At 41.5% G+C, this 18760-nt stretch overlaps 1 protein-coding gene across 2 annotated transcripts in view; it reads right to left on the reverse strand.

Annotated features, from left to right (window-relative positions):
* FAM81A (family with sequence similarity 81 member A) overlaps positions 1–18760 on the reverse strand; it is an 85754-nt gene that overhangs the window by 39899 nt on the left and 27095 nt on the right. The window lies entirely within an intron of this gene.

Raw genomic sequence — 18760 nt, forward strand, 5'->3', positions numbered from 1 at the left:
CTTCTCAAAGCACAATGCCCACTACATGGTAAATACAACAAATGCTAATGATTCTTTCTAGTACCTATTCGGTAACAATATTTATACTGGAATGGTAGAATGCATCTCAGAGAAAAGACATTAAATGAAAGCAGAACTGCTGAAAGACGGAGTGACCCAGCACAAAACATGACCTCAAGGAGCATCCATCCCGGGAAATCTGCAAAGGAATGATGGCGATGAAGAGGACACCCCTGAAGTTTATTTAGCACGTCCTAGGAGGAGCCTGGGGCTGCACTACATGCTGACATGCACAAATCCACACAGCATTGTGAGGGAGGTACTCTCAGGATCCCTGCACCAGGAAGTGAGGCACCAACAGCTGAACGGATAACATCTGGAGAGCCAGTGGCTAGCTGGGACTGGCCCAGGCTGCCTGGCTCCAGAATCTGTGCTCCTAACCATGGTGCAATGTTGCCTGCCAAACCAGCAAAGAGTCTGAGACTGAAGCACTAAAGAGAGACAGACAGACAAGAAAACCTGAATCCTAGGGAACAGGAGATCTCTCAAAAGCAAAAGTCTGTATCAGATGTTTCTCTGACCATTTCGTTATTCTTTTGCTCATCCCTTTCTTTCCCTTCCCTCCTCCACTCCCCATATTCTCTCCTCTACACTCCCTGCCCCACTAACCACTCTCTTTCCATCTTTCCAAAGAGAATGTTTTTGACTTCTCACAGTATATCCTTCCCCTTTCAGTCACTTTTTTTAAATTTCCAATTTGTCTGATGTCAGCCTAAGTATTTATGAATTCTCTTTACCTTTTTTTTTAACTTGTGGTTTTAAATTTTAAAAGATGAGCACGACATTCCTTTATTTTAACTATTTCTTCCTTAATAATGAAGATATTTTCCCTTTAGTACAGCATTTGCTGTGGGCATAGGTTGGGTATAAAGTGTTTTTACTGTTTCAATTTCAGTTTTGAACTTCTCTTTGGTCTAAGGATATCTAAGTATCTTTAGAATTACTTAGGATTTCTTCATTTTCAAGTTTTCTTTTCATCACTTCTATTATTTATTTCTAATTGTATTAATTAAGAAGCACAAGCTGGAATCAAGATTGCCGGGAGAAATATCAATAACCTCAGATACGCAGATGACACCACCCTTATGACAGAAAGTAAAGAGGAACGAAAAAGCCTCTTGATGAAGGTGAAAGAGGAGAGTGAAAAAGTTGGCTTAAAACTCAACATTTAGAAAACTAAGATCATGGTATCTGGTCCCATCACTTCATGGCAAATAGATGGGGAAACAGTGGAAACAGTGTCAGACTTTATTTTTCTGGGCTCCAAAATCACTGCAGATGGTGATTGCAGCCATGAAATTAAAAGATGCTTACTCCTTGGAAGGAAAGTTATGACCAATCTAGATAGCATATTCAAAAGCAGAGACATTACTTTGCCAACAAAGGTCCATCTAGTCAAGGCTATGGTTTTTCCAGTGGTCATGTATGGATGTGAGAGTTGGACTGTGAAGAAAGCTGAGTGCCGAAGAATTGATGCTTTTGAAGTGTGGTGTTGGAGAAGACTCTTGAGAGTCCCTTGGACTGCAAGGAGATCCAACCAGTCCATTCTGAAGGAGATCAGCCCTCGGATTTCTTTGGAAGGAATGATGCTAAAGCTGAAACTCCAATACTTTGGCCACCTCATGCAAAGAGTTGACTCACTGGAAAAGACCCTGATGCTGGGAGGGATTGGGGGCAGGAGGAGAAGGGGACGACAGAGGATGAGATGGCTGGATGGCATCATGGACTCGATAGACATGAGTCTGAGTGAACTCCGGGAGTTGGTGATGGACAGGGAGGCCTGGCGTGCTGCGATGCATGGGGTCGCCAAGACTCGGACACAACAGAGCGACTGAACTGAACTGAACTGATGATCAAAAGTATGGTCTGTAAACCTAATTTTTTAATGTATTAAAATTTGCTTTGTCACATATGACTGATTTTTCAAAAGTTCCATGCAAAAAAACTATTTGAAGAACAAAAGTTTCAATATTGCATATTAGACTGAGTTTGCTGATTCCATTACTCATTTTCTTTTCTAAGAGTTTTTATTTATTTGGCTGCACCCAGTCTTTGTTGCAGCATGTGGGATCTGATTCCTTGACCAGGGATGGAACCCAGGCCCCCTGCAATTGGGAGCATGAAGTAGTCTTAGCCAGTGGACCACTAAGAAAGTACTCATTATTCACTTTCTCTAGATCTTGTCTATTTTTGCCTACTAGATCTTGAATTCTCTCACTGTAAAATGTCTTCCTCAACGTCTCCTTTCATTTGTAATGCCGTTTACTTCATTTAGCTGCCATTTTATTTGGCACATACAGATTTAAGATCAAAGTGGCCATGGCCATTATATAATAACCTTCCTAATCTGATTTAGTGCTTGTAATGTTGCTTCATCTTACCTAATATTAAAATTGCTACTAGACTTTATAAATAATAAAGCAAACACTTGCTTGGTCTAATTACAGTAGGCATTGTTCTAAATGCTATAGGTATGTTAACTCGTTTAATCCTCACAATACCCTATGAAGGAGGGACTGTTATTACCCTCATTTCACAGATGGTGAAATCTCTAACTGGTCAAGTAACTTACCCAAAGCCACAGTCAGTACATGAGGGAGCTGGGATTGGCACTAGGAGCCTGGCTCCACTGACTGGGCTCTCACTCATGACATTATGCTGCTTTCTGTTCTTGTTAGTCCCTCCATCTCACTTTTTAAAAAAAAAATTATTGTAGTTGATTTACAATGTTACGTTAATTTCTGTTGCACAGCAAAGTGACTCAGTTATACATACATACATATTAATACATATATATATACATTTTCATATCCTTTTCCATTATGGTTTATCATAGGATATTGAATATAGTTCGATGAATATGTGCTATACAGCAGGACCTTATTGTTACACCTCACTTTATATTTACAACTTATGTTGCTTTTTGTTGTTTCCTTTCTCCTTTCCCCTGTTTTGCCTGGTTTAATCAGGTTACCATGCATTACCTTTTCTCCCCTTTGTTATCTGGGGAGCATCCCTGGCCATCGATGGTCCATGAATGGCTCAGCTCACCTTTCCCAACCTTTATAACCATATCTGCACCTACTCCCGGCTCTTTCCCTGCACAGCACTGCTCTCCTCCACATAAGGCACACCTACCCTCCTTCACCCTTCACCCAGGATGACTTACGTGGAGGGATTTTTACTTTTGTCCCCTCTTGCTCTTCCCCACACCAACCATTCTTTGCTAAAATAACCCAGTACTTCTAGTTGAGATACAATTAGAATTTTGCTTGAATGGCCCTTCTTTATTATCTTTTTTCTTCTTCTTCTTTCTTATTTTAAGGCTTCTGTTAAATTTACTGATATCCATTTACATAAAATGATAGGGTTTGGGGTTTTTTTTAAGTATAGTCGCTTTACAATGTTAGTTTCTGCTGTGCCGCAAAATGAATTGGCCACACCACAGAGCATTGAGTAGAGTTCCCTGTGGTATACATTTAGTTCTCATTAGAAATGATAGGTCTTTTCGTAAAGATCACCGATTATCTTTTGTGTTTCTCCTTTTCCTTTCCCCCATCTTAGGATCTCTGGGCACCATCACTGTGTTTTGGTTAGAGTCCTTCCTCCAGCATTTTCCTTAGACCAGACACTTGGATGAAAGACCCTCTGGATCCCTGCTGTGTCTGTTCTCTTCCTCCCTCCTGGTGAAGGATGGGTGATAAACTGAAAGGGTATGAAATTCTTGGCATAAATGCCTTTCCTCCTGGTGAACTGTGAAGCTGACAGGCAGTCTGATGCTTCTTCCCCTAAAAGTACCTTGCCTCCTTATGCCTGCTGCTGCTGCGAAGTCGCTTCAGTCGTGTCCGACTCTGTGTGACCCCATAGACAGCAGCCCAACAGGCTCCGCCGTCCCTGGGATTCTCCAGGCAAGAACAGTGGGTTGCCATTTCCTTCTCCAGTGCATGAAAGTGAAAAGTGAAAGTGAAAAGTAAAATTGAAGTCGCTCAGTTGTGTCCGACTCTTAGCGACCCCATGGACTGCAGCCCACCAGGCTCCTCCATCCATGGGATTTTCCAGTTAAGAGTACTGGAGTGGGATGCCATTGCCTTCTCCCTCCTTATGCCTAGATGCTTGTTTTTCATCTTCAGAGTTGAGGATTTTTATCAGGAAAAAAGCTGTGGATTTAAAAAAAAAATTGATTTCTACCTAGAACTCATTGAACATTTCAGTTTGTAGTCTCAGATTTACCTTCAACTCGAGTAAACATTCTTCTTCTATTATTGTTTTTTTTCTCCCTCTGCTTTTTGTCTCATTCTGCAGTTCCTATTATTCACATGCTGGCTGTCCTGGATCTGCCCTCCAAGTCTTGTATCTTCCCCCTCATGATTTTCCTCTCCTTGTGTCTGGCACTGATTTTTCAGCACTTCATCTACTTTCCCTCATAGGCAACTGATTCAATTCATAAAAGCAATCATCTGTGTCTCTACTGACTTTTACAAATTTAAGTTCAAGGAAGAAATTTTATGTTGTATTCAGATCTCCTTAATCTCTGTCTTATTACTCAGTTGAGGCTATTATAACAAAACACCTTATAAATAATAAACAGACTATTATAAATAAACAATAATTTTTTTTTTTTTTTTTTGCAGTTCTGAAGGCTAGAAGTCTGAGATCTGGGTGCCAGCATGTACTATGAGGGCTCTCTTCCTGGCTTCCTGACAGTTACCTTCTCACTGGGTCCTCACATGCCAGAAAAAAGGAGCTCTACCTCTTCTTATAAGAGCACTAATCCCATAAGGGCCCCACACTCATGATCTCATCTTAAACCTACTTACTGCTCAAAGGCCCCACCTCTAAATACCATCACACTGAGGTTAGAGCTTCAGACATGAATTTGGTAGGGGCGGGGTTGGGGGCCACAAACATTCAGTCCATAACATGCCCTAATTATTTTTCACTCAAGGTCCACCTGTCTCCTACTTCATTTAGGTCTGTTCTAACAGCTGTGCTTATTCTTCCTCCCTTTCGCTGCTGGGCCCCCTTAGGTGTGACATCTCTTCTTGTTCTCTGCTCACTGGAGTAAGATCAGTGGAAGAGTATGGTGGAAGAAGCTGAAGAGCTGGAGGTGCAGCCAGTGACCTCACAGAGCCAGCATCCAGGTGAGGAGCCAGGAGGAAGCATCTCTGCACCCTCCTCTCTGAAGCCTGCCTAGCCTGTGAGGGCAGAAGACCAGCTCAAGCACAGGGTGCACGAGCCCAGGGAGACTGGCCTTCTCTCTCTGACTCCTAAATCACCGTGTCCAGGACCTCACTGTCATGCTCTCTCAGGCCAGGTCTCTGCTGGCTCCCCCAGGCCTTCCCGCCTGCCCATCCCAGCTGATCAAGAAGGTGGCTCTAGAATTGGCGATAGGAAAGAAGGCACACCAAGCCACTGACCTTCCTATTGCCTCCTGCACCAATCTAGACATTTAAGGATACATTCATGTATAACAACTTCAGTTCAATTCAGTCGCTCAGTCACGTCCAATTCTTTGCGACCCCATGAATCACAGCACGCCAGGACTCCCGGTCCATCACCATCTCCTGGAGTTCACTCAAACTCATGTCCATCGAGTCAGTGATGCCATCCAGCCATCTCATCCTCTGTCATCCCCTTCTCCTCCTGCCCCCAATCCCTCCCAGCATCAGTGTCTTTTTCCAATGAGTCAGCTCTTCGCATGAGGTGGCCAAAGTATTGGAGTTTCAGCTTCAGCATCAATCCTTCCAATGAACATCCAGGACTGATCTCCTTTAGGATGAACTGGTTGGATCTCCTTGCAGTCCAAGGGACTCTCAAGAGTCTTCTCCAACACCACACTTCAAAAGCATCAATTCTTCGGCGCTCAGCTTTCTTCACAGTCCAACTCTCACATCCATACATGACCACTGGAAAAACCATAGCCTTGACTAGATGGACCTTTGTTGGCAAAGTAATGTCTCTGCTTTTCAGTATGCTATCTAGGTTGGTAATAACTTTCCTTCCAAGGAGTAAGCGTCTTTTAATTTCATGGCTGCAGTCACCATCTGCAGTGATTTTGGAGCCCAAAAAAATAAAGTCTGACACTGTTTCCCCATCTATTTGCCATGAAGTGATGGGACCAGATGCCATGACTTTCGTTTTCTGAATGTTGAGCTTTAAGCCAACTTTTTCACTCTCCTCTTTCACTTTCATCAAGAGGCTTTTTCGTTCCTCTTCACTTTCTGTCATAAGAGTGGTGTCATCTGCATATCTGAGGTTATAACTACTTGGTTGCTACCATTTCTGGAAATTTGATGATTTCTGGTATTATGACAATTTGCAGTCCAATTTGCAAATAAACAGGCAAGCTCCACTAGAAAATATGTTTATGCCTTGCATAAACTGCTTCTGTGCTCCCTTCTATCAACTATTTTTTAAATTTAATTAATTAATTTATTTATTGGCCACACCATGCAGCATGAGAGATCTTAGTTCCCCAACCAGGGATCAAACCCATGCCCCTGCAGTGGAAGCACAGAGTTTAGCCAGTGGACTACCAGGGAAGTCCCACTATCAACTATTTTTTAAGTATAACGTATATGCAGAAAAGTACACTTACATACATGTTTTTAAGGATTTTCAAATTTCCTTGTAAAAAACAGAAATGAGGAATATGAGGATTCTGCATTTTCTTTTTTGGAAATCTGGCTGAAGTCACTATAGACTGAGTAACACTGATAGTGACAGTAAAAAAAATTTCACTGAAAGGAATTTGGAACTGCGAGACATATCTTGTTTGCTGTAGTTTCCAGCTTTTTCTGAATGAACCTGCTCAACAGAATAGAAGAATGCAATCCCAATTACAATCACCTGTGAATAATAAAATGTTAGTCATCAGAACACAATCTTGCAAGAAAACTTGAGATCTGACTAATCTGGTTCTGACACTCTCCCACTGATGAGAATGTGCTAGTGAGCTCTTTATCTTTTAATAGGAAATAATGCTTATTGTTACAGTTAATAGAAAGTAAATATTTATTTTTTGGTACATAATGCTTCAAATTTTTGTTTCTAATAAAGCTTATGACTATGGATTCTCAGCCATCTTTGGGGTGTGTAAGGACAGCCACATGGCCTGTTAAATACACAGGTTTCTGGACCCCACTCCAAGGGAACCAAAGCAAGGGCCCAGAAATGTAGAAGGTCATGGTTCACAGACCCCTCCGGGAAAAAACACTGCATTAGACACTGTACAAATGACAAAGGCTCCAACCAATCATTGCATTTGTTTCTCAATCAAAAAAGTCACCAAGCAGGGCTTCCCTGGTGGTCCAGTGGTTAAGAATCTGCCTTGCAATGCAAGAGCCACAGGTTCAATCCCTGGTCTGGGAAGATCCCACATGTCACAGGGCAACTAAGCCCCTGTGCCACTACTGAAGCCTGTGCTCCACAACAAGAGAAGCCACCGCAACAGAAGCCTCCACACCACAATGAGGAGTAGCCCCCACCAGTCAAAATTAAAGAAAACCTGCATGCAGCAATGAAGCCCCAGCACAGCCAAAAAATAAAACACACAAATCTTTGTAAAAAATCACTAAGCAAAGAACATGAGTGCAATTCACAAAACAGGTGCTAAAAATAAATGACACTTTTTTTAAACATCCAGTATTTCTATAAGCAAATAAACAGGAAATAAAACCATACCGTTATAATGCACCACTATGCTGCAGATGAGGACAGTGCGGGAGGCTGTGCTTATGTGGGGACAGGGGTTATGTAAGTCACAACTCTGCACTTTCAGCTCAAGTTTGCTGTGAACCTAAAGTGGCTCTAAAAAGTGATGTCTATTTAAAAGTAAAACATTTTAAATTGTACCACTTCCATCTATTAAAGAAGTAAATACTTTAGTAAATTTATAATTTTAAAATATGTATCAAAAATTGAAAATGCACAGTTGCCCTCATGCTACAACGTTTCCAGAGCACAGTCCTTCAAAAATATATTCATAATGTTCATAACCTTTGACCAGTTCTTGAAATAAATCTTAAAACAAACAATAAGTATTATGACAAAAATGAATGCACAAAGATGTCTTCATAGTGTGATGCATAGACCAAGTATTTTACAAGGTATCTACATGGTATATTATTATGCAACCAGTAAGAGGTTCATGGAGTGCTCTTAGAAACCAGAGAAAATGTGTACAATTTACTATTAAGCAAAAAGAAAGAGTATAAATGAATACACAGCATGATTCCTGCTGTGTATAAGGTACATAAAAAATAATACTAGAATATTAACGCCTCGCTTATCTCTAGGGTTAGATTACAGTTGATTCCTTTTTTGTATTTTCCACAATGTGCTTACATTATTTTTATAACCAGAAAAAAAGTGAGTGTGTGTGTGTGTGTGTTAATGCTTAGAGTATATGTGTGTGTGCTTCAATGCTCAGAAAACCCCATTTAACTTTCAGAATTCTTATGCAGATGAATGAGATATTATATTAGAAGTGTTTTCTTTGAATAATACAGAGAGAATTATGTCTGAATTTAACACAACATTCACATTACTGAAAAGTTACGTGAAAACAGAAGGCATTCTAGAGCGTATTACTTAAAGAAATTCTATGATGAAGTCTAAGAGTCAGACATGACTGAGCAACTGAACACCCCCACATGATGAAGTCTTAGAAAAACAATCCTTCTGTAAAGCCAGAAATGTTCTCTTAATTTGTCATTTTGGGACAATATGTCATCATTATGTGTTTACTTTAAAAAGCATATAATCAACTCTCCATTATTGCCAATTCAGTTCAAGAAACTCTTTTCTGCAGACCTACTATGTGCTGAGCACCAAGCATGCCTTCAGGAGTCTCAGTTGTAGCAAGTAAGACTACAGGGTGGGAAGTACATGGTCTAAATTCACATGAGAAGAGAGAAGAGGCCAGTTACCTTGAAAAAGTGATGTCCTGAGTCTTCATGTATTTTTTCTAATATGTGGCCTACCTTTAAGGATGATCCCTTGCCAGAGGCAGTAGGAAAGACCCGCCCTGTGTGAGCCTCACAGCATTCTATCATGCCTTTTTTGCAAAGGAGATATAGACCCATGCCCAGGGATCTCACCACAGACAGGCCAGGGGTGCCTAGGAATGATCAAGAAGAACAGCCCTCCATGCTTCTTTCTTCAACTCTCCTCAGATTTGTGAGGACTTGGAAATGAAAATATAACTCCAAAATCCCATGAAGAAGGACCCAATTACGGCAGCGCAGGGCGACAGCATCTCCTGACAATGGCTCTTTAATTTTCACACTAGATTTAAAAATCCCCAGAGTTCCAGCCTCATATATCCACTGCCTTCTTGGCATGTCCACCTAGATATCCAATGCGTGTGTGCTCAGTTGCTCAGTCATGTCCAACTCTTCGTGACCCCCATGGACTGCAGTCCCACAGGCCTCTCTGTCCATGGGATTCTCCAGGCAAGAATACTGGAGTGGGTGCCATTTCCTCCTCCAGGGGATCTTCCTGACCCAGGGATTGAACCTTTGTCTCCTGCGACTCCTGCATTGCAGGTGGGTTCTTTACCACCGAGCCACAGGGGAAGCCCTGATGGAGCCCTAAAACTTGCCAAGTCCTAAGCAGAAGTCTTTCTAACTCTAATGTGCAGGAAGTCCTATCAGCGCCACTTCCAAGACAGATCTAGCACCCATCCACTCCTCTCCATCTCTACCCTGACTCCCGAATCCAAGCCACTCTGGATGCCCTCTGCCCCCATTCTAGCTTCCCTTCATTCCCTTCTCCAGGCAGCAGTCAGAGCGATCTTTCTGAAATACAAATCAGTCTGTAAGCAACATGAGGGCAAGGGTTTTTCATCTGTTTTATTAACTAGTGTATCCTCAGAACCAAACATATGAATAATTTCTCTAAATTCTTTTGTTTAAGTAATGGCGTCCCATCACCCACTTCCACCCACCCCCCACCCATGACACTCCAGTCCCACTGGTCCTCTTTCTGCTCCTCTAACATGCCAAGCTTCTTACAGCGTATGCCTTGGAACCTGCAGTGCCTCCTCTCCGAATGTTCTCTTCCGTGCGTGTCTCCTCCCCCACCCCATCACCTTGGCTTGGCTGGCCCTTCTGTCACTCCAGTCTCAGTTTACATGTCACCTTATACGCCCACCTACAACAGCCCACAATCACTCTCCATCAAATTACCTTTTCAGAGCCCTGGATTTAGGCTGAAACTACCCTGGCCACTTAGGGTTGGCACCTATAAATCCCACTAGAACGTGCAGCAGGCCTAAAAGCAGGGGTCTTGTATGCCTGAGTCACAGCTTTAGCCCCAGTGCCTCACATAAGGCCTGGCTCCCCGTAGATGGCTGAGTAATTTATTAATTATTTTACCTCCATGTTCCAGGGTTTGATCGTCTACACTGAAGGCTCCAAGACTCTATCTAGCTGGTGACTGGAGCTGATCAGGCCCTCAAAGATGGAGACAGACAAGCTAAAATGTATTACAGGCAGGGCAGACACCAAAACACCAATTTGTTAATTTACATGGAAAATCTCTATCAAATATTCAGAACTAAACAAATAGTCAAACTCCATTCACTATCTTCTCCCCCTAGAGTCAAGCCACATGACAAGCCAAGTCTAGTGGGTAGAGTTTAAAAAAAAAAAAAAGAATCTGGATAACGTTATAGTTAATTATGTCAGCTTAACTAGGCCATGGGATGCCCAGACAGCTGGATAAACATTATTTCTGGGGGTGTCTGTGAGGGTGTTTCCAGAAGAGATTAGGATTTGGATTGGTGAAGTCAGTAAAACAGAAGGTCTTCCCCAACTTGGGGAGGCATTATCCAATCCACTGAGTGTCATAATCCAAAAAAAAGGAGAAAGAAGGTGGAATTTGCTTTCTGCCTAACTGAGCTGGGATACTGGCCTGCCCTCAGCACTCCTGACTGTCAGGTCTTCAGACCTGGACTGAAGGAATCCACACTATCGTCTCTCTGGCTCCCAAGCCTTGGAATTACACCACCGTCTTTCCTCTACTCCAGCTTACAGACTGGTGGAACTTCTCAGTCTTCATAATCATGTGAGCCAAAACCTCATCGTAAATATGTGCTATTGGTTTTATTTCTTTGGAGGTCACAGACTAATACACATGACAATCATCAATGTTATTCTACTAATACGTCTGTTGCAATGGGACAAGACGATAGAGCTACAAGCTGTAACCCCCTTTTTAGGTAACTACATGAGGTCCAACGGCCAAGGGGCTCTCCTCACTGACGGTGCACTAGATTCAAGACGAACCAAGCTCCTGTCTGTTCATCCCAACGATACGTTAACATCATTTGTCCACAACTCTGCTGTGACATGTTAATAAGGGCCCCTATGCACTCATCACTTGACCTTAGCAAACTCTTCAACAGCCCATTTGCAAATTATTAAGACAGAAAATTATGTATCATCTAGTGAATTAAATAAGGGTTTGATACATTTTCCCATTTCCCAACTCAGTCGAAGGAAACACTCCAAGCCAGCAGGCCATTATGAAACCTGAGCACAGGGAAACCAGGAGAAGGTCTTCAGATTCCAGCCAGCTGGGTAGCAGACCCCACTGCTTGGCTCCCCAAAGGCCAAAGACACGATGAAAGCCCCGAGGAGACACAGGGGTCCCAAATACTTCCCTAAGCCATCAAATCGGCAGGAAAGGGAAAGCTCACCTTCCCTTCCCAAAAAAAGGGCCATGGACTGCTTACCAGGACTTGGCTCCCAGGGACTGATATCAGCTTTAATCAAAAACAGTATAGATAATCCAGACATGTATAATTCATAGTTGACTACATTACCTCTTCTGAATTTATGATGATGATAATTTGTGGAAAGTTTCTGAGGAATACATAATTGATAACATACTCCATATAGCAATGCAAACTGCCAATGGAGACAATGAGTCAGGATGTATTAAAACAATAGATGCTTTTAGTCAATATTTATCAGGCACCTACTAGATACTAGCCCACAGGAATCATCTGTTTTGATATTTGTATCTGCTGAAAGAAAATGGGCAATAACTATAGGGTTCTCAAAGAACCAAGGACCCCAGAGCCTTTGATTATGAAAGATTTCTTGAGCTCCTACGATGTGCTAGACACTGTAGAGGTGCTAAAAATAAATTAAGATTCATTTCTAGTTCTTGAGGATCACATAGGCCAGTGGTTTAACAATATATTTTACTTTTCTTCTTGTATATAACTGTGTACAGAGCCACATGATAATCATAAAGACTTATTGAGCCAAACTTAACAAGATAGAGTACTTTCTTAATATTTATTTATTTATTGGGCTGTGCTGGGTCTTGGCTGCAACACACAGAATCTCAGATCTGCATCGCAGCATGTAGAATCTTTAGTTGTGACATGGGAATCTAATTTCCAGACCAGGGCCTCTTGCATTGGGAGCACAGAGTTTTAGCCACTGACCTCCAGGGAAGTCCCAGGATGCAGTATTAACACACCTCAATTCAACTAGCTCCATCAGGAGCCTGAAGTGAGCTGTACATGTTGAGAATGGTTTCAGCTTTACTTTATATTACAAAATCACTCTGTGGGGATATATTTTTACAAAACAAATACCCAGTAAATTTTACTGAGTGAACTGGAAAACCAGTGTGAACCAGTGATGAAAATAACCTAAAAACCAGGCAAGGACTTCCCTGGTAGTCCAGTGGGTAAGAATCTGCCTTCCAATACAGTGGTGGTGGTTGTTAGTCACTAAGTCATGTCCGACTCTTTTGTGACCCCATGTTTTATAGCCCACCAGGCTCTTCTGTCCACAGGATTTCCCAGGCAAGAACACTGGAGTGGGTTGCCAAGCTCTCCTCCAGGGGATTTTCCTGACCCAGGGATCAAACCTGTGTCTCCTGCTTAGCAGGCAGATTCTTTAACACTGCACCACAGGGGACATGGGTTCAATCCTTGGCCCAGGAAGATCCCACATGCTGGGGGGCAACTAAGCCCATGCGCACAACTACTGAGTCCGTGCTCCAGCACCCATGCTCTGTAAGCAAGAGAAGCAACCACAGTGAGAAGCCTGTGCAACACAACTAGAGATCTTGTAGCCCTGTTTGCCACAACCAGAGAAAACCCACACACAGCAACGAAGACCCAGGGAAGCCACAAGAATGTTTTTTTAAAAGGCAATTTACAGAATAAATTAAGAATCTACAGACAAAAAATACACCTTTCATATCATTTAAATACAATTTGAGTATCTTCACATCTCTTTGCTTTAAATGTGCATATCACCTATTCATAGCATCCATCCTTCCAATTTTATGTTGCTTATAAATAAAGACTTACTTTTAGTACTTTAAAAATTCTAATCTACACTATGATTTCATTTTAACAGAGTTTGGCTACAATGTGGCAATTCTGATGTCTCATTAAGCATCTTAATTTTAGTTATGTTTGGGTAAACATGCTTAGGCTCACAATATATAAAAAACTATGTAATTACTGTTTCATATAAAAGTCTATTAAATTTCCAAACTATCTTCTGTTACTTCATAATGATATACAGTTATTACTAGTTATAAAAAAGTGTGTGCTCATATATGCAAAGTAAAATTTTTTTCCAGAAATAGATTTTCTTCAGACTTCCCTCTCTAAAATGGAAATCATCTATTCATTTGCAAACTACACACTCCAAAAATATATGTAAATGGAAGAGTGCTGTCTGGTTAAGGAAAGAATAATCATTACTCAAAATGTGTTTCAGATGGAAAAAACAGAAGAACTGAAATTACTATAAACCCCCATTGTAAATTATTTTTAAAAAATCATCTTAAATACACTTTAAAGAAAAATCATGTTAAAAACATATCTTAAAGAAAAATAATTAGCAAAAGCCTAAATGATTGATGATTTTGGATTTCTAGGTATGTTTGCTATTAACTCAAATTATCTAAGCAGCTCAATGAACTCACACCAAAGGAAAGAGAGGGTAGGGTATAACTCAGTGAGAACTTCATCTTTAATTACCTAGTTCTATGAAGAAATTCTTCCTGGGGGTGGGAGGGGGAGCCAAGGGTAGAAATACTCAGAAAGCAAAGAATGACGAATAGCACTGCCTGTCACATTTGAGAGTTAGTTACCTAAGATCAGAGTTTAGAGGAGCTTTCAAGAGGCAAAGTAGAAAAGTGAAAGGAGCTCATCTTTAGAGTTTAACAGTCTGGGTTTAGATCCTGAGAGCTAAGAGAAAGAAAGGCAGAGGAACCAGAGACCAAACTGCCAACATCTGCTGGATCACAGAGAAAGCAAAGGAATTCCAGAAAAACATTTACCTCTGTTTCATTGACTACACTAAGGCCTTTGACAGTGTGGATCATAACAAAATGTGGAAAACCCTTGGAGAGATGAGAATACCAGACCATCTTACCTGTCTTCTGAGAAACCTGTATGTGGGTCAAGAAGTATCACAGAACCTCATATGGGACAAGTGACTGGCTCAGATTGAGAAAGTGGTACAACAACAGGTTGTTCATTGTCACCCTGTTTACTTAACTTATACACAGAGCACATCATGAGAAATGTTGGGCTGGATGACTTACAAGCTGGAATCAAGATTTCCAGGAAAAATACCAACAACCTCAGATATGCAGATGACACCACTTAAATAGCAAAAAGCAAAGAGGAACTAAAGAACCTCTTGATGAGGGTGAAAGAGGAGAATGAGAAAGCTGACTTAAAACTCAATATTAAAAAAATTAAGATCATGGCATCCGGCCCCATCAGTTCAGCTCAGTTAAGTCACTCAGTCGTGTCCAACTCTTTGTGACACCGTGAACCGCAGCACACCAGGCTTCCCTGTCCATCACCAACTGCCGGAGTCCACCCAAAGCCATGTCCATTGAGTCAGTGATGCCATCCAAACATCTCATCTTCTGTTGTCCCCTTCTCCTCCTGCCCTCAATCTTTCCCAGCATTAGGGTCTTCTCAAATAAGTCATCTCTTCTCGTCAGGTTGTCAAAGTATTGCAGTTTCAGCTTCAACATCCGGTCCCGTCACTTCATGGCAAATAGAAGGGGAAAAGGTGGAAGCAGTGACAGATTTCCTCTTCCTGAGCTCTTAAATCATGGTGGATTGTGATTGCAGTCATGAAATTAGAAGATGATTGCTTCTTGGCAGGAAAGCTATGACAAACCTAAACAGTGTATTAAAAAGTAAAGACATCATTTTGCCGACCAAGGTCCATATAGTAAAGGCTGTGGTCTTTCCAGTAGTCATGTACGGATATGACAGCTGGATCATAAAGAAAGCAGAGTGCTAAAGAACTGATGCTTTCAAACTCTTGAGAATCCCTTGGACAACAGGGAGATCAAACCAGTCAGTCTTAAAGGAAATCAACCCTGAACACTTAATGGAAGGACTGATGCTGAAGCTCCAATACTTTGGCCGACTGATTGGAAAAGACCCTGATGCTGGAAAAGATTGAGGGCAGGAGGAGAAGGAGGCGACAGAGAATGTGATGGTTGGATGGCATCACTGATTCAATGGACATGAACTTGGGCAAACTCTGAGAGATGGTGAGGGACAGGGAGGCCTGGCGTGCTGCAGTCCATGGGGTCACAAGAGTCGGATCCGACTTGGCAACTGAACAACAACAGAGATCTCAGAGAAGTCTCTTCACTTCCCAGGGCCTTGGATGCATCATTTGAAAAGGACAGAGTTTGCACAAAGGACCTCAGGGTCTCTTCCAGTTCTTTTTGTTACCAGAAGATCTGCTATGGGCTTCCATCTGAACAGGGCATTTATTCACTTAAAAAACATTCATGGCATTTTGTTCCAAACATTGTGCTGGACAATGGAAAGATGAGAAAGACAAAGTTCCTTTCTTTTTGAAGGGCTCCCACTCTATCAAGGGATACAGACGTGCAAAGAAACAATGCCAGACTTATTCAGTAAATGCTGTGGTAACAGTGCCAAGTGCTGGGTGCCCACGATAAATTAAGGGAAAAAGAAGTGAGGCCAGGGAGGGAACTGGTGGTGAAGGCTTCCTAGAATGAAGGAGCTATTAAACAGCACTGGGGGCTCAGCTGAAGTTGGAAATTACATATTTGAAATGGTTCTGATTGTTGGATTAGTACACAGCAGCTACCAAAAGGGAAGTTATCCTCCAGATACCCCATAGCTGCAGCTTAAGTACTATCACCTCTTTTGCAGACCGAAAAAATTCTAACGGTAGAATTACACTCTCTGCTTTTACCTGAGGATAGTACTGCAGAATGGATGGTTTCCAGTCTCTAGTCTGTCCACCACCCACATAAGCAAAGAGAACCAAGCAGAGTACCCACAGTGAAATGCTGGGTGTGGGAAGAATGGGGAGGTCACACCATTTTCTAACATGAAACAGGAGGGTTTGCAATTTTTTGCAACACATTTCTCACCACTGGTAGAAGGATCAGGGATCTGAGCATCATTGTTTCTCCCCAATCACTTTGATTTTATCCATCACCCTTTATAGAATGGAGTACAGCAGGGCTATCAGCCTCCTAATATATCTCTCTCTTCAAAATGGAAATGTTTAAGTTGGGGTTCTTCAATCTTGAGAAGGTGCCAACTTGGGGCTGCCAAATTATTCAGTCTCTGGGATAAAACTGCTTTAGCACTCAAATATAATACTGAAAAGATCATTCTAAATATAGACACCACTTTCCGAAAACAAGTAAATTATCTGCAGCAGTCTCTTACATGTTCTATGCCTCTTGGATACCATTAGAGTTCTTTGGCTGCCAGAAACTGAACCTGATTCTGGCTTAGGTGAAAAATCTGGAATTTACTGGAAGGCTATAGGGGAGAAGTGCATACAATCAACAGGACAGCTGGGGATCCAGACTGAGAAAAAGACACAAAAGGCAATTCCTAGGGTCAAGGCAGTAGGACCACTACCTAACATCCTACAGGTACAGCTGCTGGAAAGATACTCATGTCCTTGGAACACTCTGCTCAGGTTTCAGACTCCAGGAAGTGAGAGTCTCAATGCTCTGGTCTGTGTTATGGACTCCAATCCGCATTATCAAAAAATGTGATAAGGCACTCTGATTAATAGCCATCTTAGCCTGTATCCAATGGAATAAAGCTATGATCCAAAGAAATTGAAATGGATGCCATCAGTCACCAAAGCAACAAAGATCAACTCCATCCCCTTATTAAAAAAAGACAAACGTACTCCAGTAGGATACAACTCTGAGTAAATCTCTGTCCTTAGTAAAGGTGTGCTGTAATCTCCAAAGACAGTGAAAATGGTTAATCATGTGGTATTCTAGGTTCTCCCTTGGGTATAAGCTGAGTGAGACTTCTCAGAAAAGGAAATCAACTACGTACACAATAGTCATAAAGAGCTGCTGCTGCTGCTGCTGCTGCTGCTAAGTCGCTTCAGTCGTGTCCGACTCTGTGGGACCCCACAGACGGCAGCCCACCAGGCTCCCCCATCCCTGGGATTCTCCAGGCAAGAACAGTGGAGTGGGTTGCCATTTCCTTCTCCAATGCATGAAAGTGAAAAGTGCAAGTGAAGTCGCTCAGTTGTGTCCGACTCTTTGCGACCCCATGGACTGCAGCCCACCAGGCTCCTCCGTCCATGGGATTTTCCAGGCAAGAGAACTGGAGTGGGGTGCCATTGCCTTCTCCACATAAAGAGCTGGAATAGCTATATTAATATCAGACAAAAGAGACTTGAAAACAAGAAATGTTACTAGAGATAAAGAGAGACATCTTATAATGACAGAAGAATCACTGTATCAGGAAAAAATACACATTATAAATGTATACACATGTAACAACAAAGCCCTGAAATACATGAAGCAAAACCGACAGAACTGAAAGGAGCAATGGGCAATTCAACAATAAAAATCGGACATTCAATAACTGAAAAAAAAAAGTCTCAGGACTTCCCTGGTGGGCCAGTGGTTAAGACTTCACCTTTCAATGCAGGGGGTGCAGGTTTGATCCCTAGTCAGGGAGCTAAGATCTCACATGCCTTGCAGCCAAAAAACCCAAAACATAAAACAGAAGCAATATTGTACAAATTCAATAAAGACTTAAAACAAAAGATGCACATCAAAAAAATCTCTAAAAACAAGTCTAAATAAATTTAAAGAGATTAAAGATATACAAAGTCGTTCTCTGCCCACATTAAATTAGAAATCCACAAAATATCCACTAAATATAGGGAAACTCCAAACATTCAGAAATTAAATAACATACTTCTAAGTAACACATGTACCAAAAAAAAAGAAATTACAAGGTAAATTTTACGATACTTTAAACCGAATGAAAACAAAATCACAACGTACCAAAACTCATGGAAGCAGCCAAAGCAGTGCTCAGAGGCCACATTATGGCTTTAAACACCATTATCAGAAAAGAAGAAAGATCTCAAACCAATTCCCTAAGCTTCTACCTGAAGAAACTAGAAAAGCAAACTAACCTAAAATAAGCAGAGAAAAATGAAACAACCTAGAGTTGAAAGCAATGAAATAGAAAACAAAAAAGCAAATGTGAAAAAAATAAAACCAAGAGCTGATGCTTTGCAACACTGAAGGCTCAGTATTAAGACAGCAATTCTCCACAAACTGATCTATACATTCAAAGTGATCTCTGTCAAAATCTCGGCAGAGTTTTTAATAGAGCTAATCCTAAAATTTATAAGGAAATACAAAG

The sequence above is a fragment of the Bos indicus genome, chromosome 10 (genome assembly GCF_029378745.1).
Source record: "Bos indicus isolate NIAB-ARS_2022 breed Sahiwal x Tharparkar chromosome 10, NIAB-ARS_B.indTharparkar_mat_pri_1.0, whole genome shotgun sequence".
In the NCBI taxonomy this organism is placed as follows: Eukaryota; Metazoa; Chordata; class Mammalia; order Artiodactyla; family Bovidae; genus Bos; species Bos indicus.